A 7,089-nucleotide genomic window follows, 5' to 3' on the forward strand; every position below is an offset into this window, starting at 1 on the left:
GGAAAGGAGGACTGCTCGAGGACTTCTGGAAATTCATCTTGTATGGCCTCCATAGCAGCATCCCAGCCTTCTCTATAGCTAATTGGGTGCAGGAGGGCATCGTGCTCCACCATTAAGTCCTTAAACTCCTGGGTGTACATCCAGCCGTCAAAGGTTTTATCCTTCTGTGCCTTCAAGATAACATTTTCAGCCCGGGCCGTTTCTAGGTCAGAAGTGGAAGAGGCCAGTTGAGCTTCAAGGGCCTCTATTCTCTGGTTGGCCTCCTCCAACTTCTTGTTAGCATCCTCCAGGCCAACCTTCCTAGCCTTAGCTTGGTGAATCGCCCCTTGAAAATGGGCGTTAGCCTGCAAAAGAAGCAGCAAAAGTATGAGAAAAGAAACATGAAAAGGCAAGTCTAAAGGGCAATAGGAAAAGGACATACCGTCGCTAAAGCCTGGGCTCCGAAAAGCTCATTCCCCTCTAAGTCCTGTTGAAGGACAAAATCTTGATAGTCCACCGGGGAGATGAAGTGCTTAGACCATTCCTTGGACAGGGCCGTGCTGCCCAATATTGAATCCTTGCCCCGGATCCCCCAAACAGGTTGAAAATAGGCCCCTGGCCTCTGCTTGGTGTGCAAAACCTGGCTGGGGCCTTCCTCGCCCGGTTCCATTGCTTGAAGGAGGAACTCAGGGAATCGGTCACCAAGGTGTGGGTCTTTAAAGACCTTTCCAGCCCTCTTCATCCTGGTTGTCTCCAGGTCTTTAGGCTTGGTAGCCTCCTCAATCTTCTCAGCCACTGCAAAGTTGAAAACTCAGCGGAATAGAAAATGAAATAAAAAAAAGAGCGAGATATAAGGGAGGAAACTTACTTTTCTTAGGGACGGGAGAGAGGCCGCGTTCTACAAGAACGGACTTCCGGATAAGATCCCAAGAATGGGAAGTCCCATTATCTTGTGTAAGGAGGTTGAAATCTCTAGCCTCCTCCTCAGACAAAGTTATGTCATTTGGGCTCCCATCGACGGCAAGCCCGAAGGACGATCGAAACAGGGTGCCCCAATCTCCACCCTCCCAAACAACGAACAAAAAATCTTTCTTCCACCCCAAGTTGTTGTCAGGGATGGACTTCCCATTCACAATGTGGGGAATAGTGGGGCGCTGGTTTAGAGAAACCCAACCCGGACTTTTATCAGGGCTGTTTTTGAACTGGAAAATTTTCCTGAAAACAGCAACAGAAGTAGGGACCTTGTGCTTGGCACATTGTGACAGGTAGCACAGAATAAGCCTCCAAGAGTTGGGGGGAGTTGGCAAGGGCTGATGCCCACATCAGCCAGTAACAAGGGAATGAACGGATGAAAAGGGAGTCTGATACCTGCCCTTAGAGTATCCCTATAGACGCATAGTGCGTCCTTTTTCCACTGGCAGGCCCTGTCGGCCGGACCCGCAAGAACCAGCTTAAAAGGCTCCTTGATTTTGAAGCAGCTGCTCAACTTTTCCAGCTCTTTGGGATCCCGTAAAGCACTAATATGATCGTGCGCGTCCATATGGGCATCAGACGGGTACTCGTCCCCTCGAGTGTTGATCATGTCGATTAAGGAAGGATACCTCGATCGAATAGGAAATTCGTTGGACTTTCTAGCCACGTTCATCTTGGCCAAGCGAGTCATTTTTTTGTCAGCCATCTGAAAAAAGAAAGGGTCACATAAATAGGCTATCTTAAAACGGCACACAATGGAAAAATAGACACGAAAAGCAAAGGGAGGAATTGTACGTAATGAAGCACTCCTGAAAAAGGCTTTGAGCTCCGACTTGCTGTTATTGCTCTGAGAATCTTAGCAGGAGGAGAAAGAAGAAAACTTAGAACTAAGAAGGTGAGGAGTAGTAGCCTTTCCTCATTCCTTTATATAAGAGGAAAATGAAGTTGAAGGGACGAAAGCCCATTAAGGACAAAGGCCCATAGGAAAAAGCCCAGAAAAAGGAATATTCCAGAATATTCCTAGGAATTCTAAAGCATTCTAAACAGGGTGTATTAAGCCCAGATCAATAAAGAGGCCCAGTAATATTGGTAAAGCCCAATAAAAGAGGCCCAGTAATATTTGGTAAAGCCCAATAAAAGAGGCCCACTAAAATTTGAAAAAGCCCAATAAAAGAGGCCCAATAAGATTTGAAAAGGCCTAGTAAGATTTGGAAAAGCCCAATAATAGAGGCTCAGTAAAATTTAATAAGGCCCAATAAAAAAGGCCAGGCCCAAATCCAATTAGGATTTGGAAAATACAATACCCTAAATAATAGCTAAATGAAGAAGGCTAGTGGAAGACCAGAAACCAGGTCGAATTCCAGGTCGTGAATCCTGCCCGAAATCTTTGGAGCAGACACCCGAAAATAACGGGTAAAAAAGACCAGAAACCAGGTCGAATTCCAGGTCGTGAATCCTGCCCGAAATCTTTGGAGCAGACACCCGAAAATAACGGGTAAAAAAGACCAGAATCCAGGTCGAATTCCAGGTCGTGAATCCTGCCCGAAATCTTTCGAGCAGACACCCGAAAATAGCTGGAATAACGGGACTGAATTGAGGTCGAAACTTCGACCAGGAATGAGGTCGAATAAACCAAGCATCTTTCAAAAATGGGGATTAAAAACCCAGGTCGAATTTCGACTAGGATCCTGGTCGAATTCTAGGTCGTGGATCCTAGTCGAAATCTTTCGACCAGGAAGCAAGAGAATCAAAGAATTTTTGAACAGGATTCAGGTCGAAATATCGACTAGAATCTTGGTCGAAATCCTAGTCGATTAGGCTCAAGACTAGGAGTTAAAAAAGTGGGGGAGTTTTCGACCTAGATCCAGGTCGAAAGTTCGACTAGGATCCTGGTCGAATTCCAGGTCTTGGATCCTAGTCGAATTCCTTCGACCAGGATGGCAAGGCTGAGCACTATTTCGACTAGGATCCAGGTCGAAATTTCGACTAGGATCCTGGTCGAAAAAGGGCTGGAAATCTGAAAAATCAAGAAATTAAGGATAAATCCCAGAAAATTGGGGAAAAATCCAGAAAATTAGGGAAAAATCCCAGAAAATTAGGGAAAAATCCAGAAATTAAGAAAATTAGGGAAAAATCCCAGAAAATTAAGGATAAATCCCGGAAAATTAGGGAAAATCCAGAAATTAAGGGAAAAATCCAGAAAATTAAGGGAAAAATCCCGGAAATAAGGGAAAAATTCCTGAAAATTAAGATAATTCCTGAATAAAAGGAAAATTCATTGTAAATGTCTAGGTCGCTCCACACTTTACGCAAAAATGAAACCCTATAAGGGAATGAATAGACTTAACTTCTGCAAAACCTAATCAATGTTTCCCAAAAGTTGGGGGGCAAATGATAGGGATAAATAAATTATGATAATATAATTAAATACTGCATTAATTGTACAAGGTGTGGACTGCTAAGCCCAATAAGAAGATGTATGACATTCAGACCAGAAAGGTTAACATACTGATCAGGCCTGATGGACCAGATTCCATCAGGCCTGATGGAATAAAGAAGGCCCAAAAGCCCTGATTATTAATTAATTTCGTAATTAATTAATAAGGGAAAAATCAGCTGTTGAGAAGAGTCCCGATAAGGATATAAATCCTTATAGATTAGCCTCAAGGGGACCTAAAAGGATAAGAAATCAGTTTCCTACTATCTAGGACTCCAAAGTCCATTCTAATTATGAGACTTGCCCACCAAGTCTCCTATATCAAGTCCAATTCAAGGACTCCCAGCATCTATATAAGGGTCCTCACCCCACAGATCAGAACTACGTTTTTTGGCTTGATTCTCTAATTCACAGAGATACGTAGGCATCTCGTAAAGGCAGAATTAAGTTACGAAACACGAGAGCAGCCATTAAAGGCCTTGAGCTCCCGAATCTTAGTAATAAATACAGCGAATAATAACCTTAGTATTTTATCCATAACAAAAATTGATTTAAAAATTCCGAAAAATAGTTTCGAGTTTTAAAATATTATTTTAAATTATTTTCAAGGCTCAATTATTATTATAAAATTATTTTAAAGTCAGATTCGGGTGTTCGAACCCTATTATATAATTATAAAATGATTCGGAGTCCTGTTTTAATTCCGAAAAATGATCAAAAATTTGTAATAAATATCTGCAAAAATCATTTTACCCCCGAATCTTCTTTGGAAAAATATTCTGAATGAATACCTTACGTGTTATGTGCTACGTGCTCACTGATTGATGCATTATATGCCTATGTGGTTGTGGTTTGACTTTTTTAGTCATAACTTACAATCCGTAAATCGGATTTGGGTAAAATGAAGGGTAGATAAAAGCTTATGACGTCTATGTGACGATTAGAATAATATGAGTCTGAATAATTGATAGATACTTGTGATGCCTAGCAGAGTCAGCAAGGCATAGAAAAGGAAACCACTGATCCATATGTAGACATGATACGTCAAAAGAGAGGGCAAGTGATTGATAAATAGAAGAAATGCATAGAAAGAGAAGAAAAATGGTTGATGATTAAAACTATGAGAAGAGTACAAGTAAAGTGGAAATCTTCGGTGATAAGGAAAGTGCTTCTCAACCTTTTTCAAGATATATTGCAAACATTTTTGAACTGTTTCATAATATGTCGCTATTATTCAAAATAACTCCTGTTTTATACTGCAAGCACTTTAAACTATTTAACCTTGAACCCTCATTTTTATTGATCTTGAGCCATAAGCCTTATTCTTCATAAACCATTGATTGTTGAATTCCCATATACGAGCCATACAGATACGATACTACTCCCCAAATACATATCTACCACATACTGATTTCTGATATTGAATTGCTTGACATACCAACCCTTATTCCTTGTTTAACAGAAGTCCAATCCTTGGAACCCTTGAACCCTTGGTCTTCTACTTTCTGATTCTTTCCTTGATTGAAAGCCAATCTCTTTGAATTCCTTGTTATACCTTCATGGTATTGTGAATCACCTTATGCTTCAGGATAAATGTTGTTTATGATTCAGCTTATTGATTTACATTGGTTATCATTTTGAATTATTTTAGAATTGGATGGTTTTGTAAATGTGGATTAGATTTGTGGTCGGACCAGATTCGTGGTCATAGTAGTCCAACGCGTGCCTTGGATCCAGTATATAGAGCAAAGCTTGGAGCCTTGCTCGGGGTTAGTGCGTGACTGATCAGTAGCCTAACCTTGGTTTTTAAAATGAAAAGTGAATATCCAATTCTAATCATTGCTTATTCAGAAACTTGATTCTTCTGAATCATTTCAATTGGTGATTGTTTAACCTCAATTGCTGCTATTATTACTTGCTGAGCTAGTAAGCTCACTCTTGCAAAAAATTTTATGTTTTCAACAGTTGGAAAGGAAATTGTTGGTAACGAGGATTCCATGTCCAGTATGCGAGTTAGGATTTCCGTTTAAGTTGGATCGAGCTAGAAGGAGCTTTATATTATAGATGAGTTGTGTAAGATTGTAATTACGATATCCTTAGCCATTGTACGTTGAATTAGTTGGGATTTGGTATGATGTAATAAAAGTTAAGATTATGGATTGTTTTCATACTTTAACCTGTTGTGATCCGTGGTTGTGTACAGAAGGGTCAATGCATATAATACTTTATACACAGGTTTAAATATTGTAGTGTGTGTTGTGAGCCCCAAACTTCTGACCCGGGTTTGGAGGGCGTCACAGGTTGGTATTAGAGCTACAGGTTATAAGTCACTGAAACAAGCCTAGATTGTCGAGAATGGATAGAGGGTTAGGATTATGATTAGGAAATAGAAAGATAGAATGTCGAGAGGTTGAGTGCGATCAAATGATAGGTTTTAGTGGGATTTGTGATGAAATTCGACATCCTTATCTAGCGACATGATTTTTAGATGGCGGCGATGGAAGATTCTTTTATCCCTGGATCGTCTGATCATTCGAAGCCTTCATTCGGAAGACTATCATCTGATTCACTCCTTGCTCGTCCACCGGTATTCGTCACGTCACCTCCTGTTGCGACGGTTGCACCTTTTCAAGTTATTTTCTCATCCCCTGATGCGAGGCTACCTATTCGAGAATCCCCCACACACTGATTCTAGTTCTACCGGATATTCAGTTGTGCACACATCTTTTTTTTGTCTACTCTACATTCTGTTCTATAACATCCGTTTAAAACTCGTCTTATGGAGTAACAACACCCAGAAGGATGGATTTGAAAACTATAACATATGGTGAGTACACGAGGTATTAAGAAATGTTAGAAGAACCTAGAGTGAGGATACACGTGTTTTGAAAGATAGTCTCTACCAGGTTATAGGGAGCTACTAATGAGTATGCCACCCACGATTATCTTGTGGAGTGAGCTAGATGGATCTTTAAAGAAATTTGAGAGGATTGGAAATCGAGAGCTTTCTTGAAATTATATAATAATGATATGATCAAACATGATATGTATAGAAGTAATATGATATAAATCGACCTTGTGTTATAAAATAAATTTGATGATTACCGGATAGAATTGTTATACTTAGTAACCGTAAGAGATGAGGATGGGAATGTTACCAGTATGGAAAACTAGAAGTGAAGTTACGAATAAGATAATATGCAAATGTTACTGGAGTTTTGTTGACCAATGAAGACAAAATGGACCCAATAAGGGGTAGAAGATATATGGAAAGGAATGGGCTCTTATCTGAGTATTTTCCTAATTGGATTCCTTGGGATATTTGAGAAGAATGACAACCAACTCATATAGTAATGACGACCATGTGTATGATTTTCAAAATCTTAAACCAGTTTTCCAAATAGATTTTCTTTACAAAATTTTTCTAAAATTCCTTGGAACAAAATAAGTTTTAAAAAAACTTGGTTGTCCAAATACTACTTGAGTTTCTTGTTTGATTCAGATAATCCTGACGAATACTTGTTTTAGAAATTAGTATGGTTCGTTTAGAAGGACAAGTGGACCCGCTATTACGGAGAAACTGTTTATCCAATTGCTGAGACGATTAGAGCACGAGGAGTATTTCAATTCACAAGAAGCTAAGTACGAGCAAAGAAGATTAAGGAAATCTCTAGACCTTCTAAAGGGAGGACGTTATTAGC

Source organism: Apium graveolens, chromosome 4, assembly GCF_009905375.1.
Source record: "Apium graveolens cultivar Ventura chromosome 4, ASM990537v1, whole genome shotgun sequence".
In the NCBI taxonomy this organism is placed as follows: Eukaryota; Viridiplantae; Streptophyta; class Magnoliopsida; order Apiales; family Apiaceae; genus Apium; species Apium graveolens.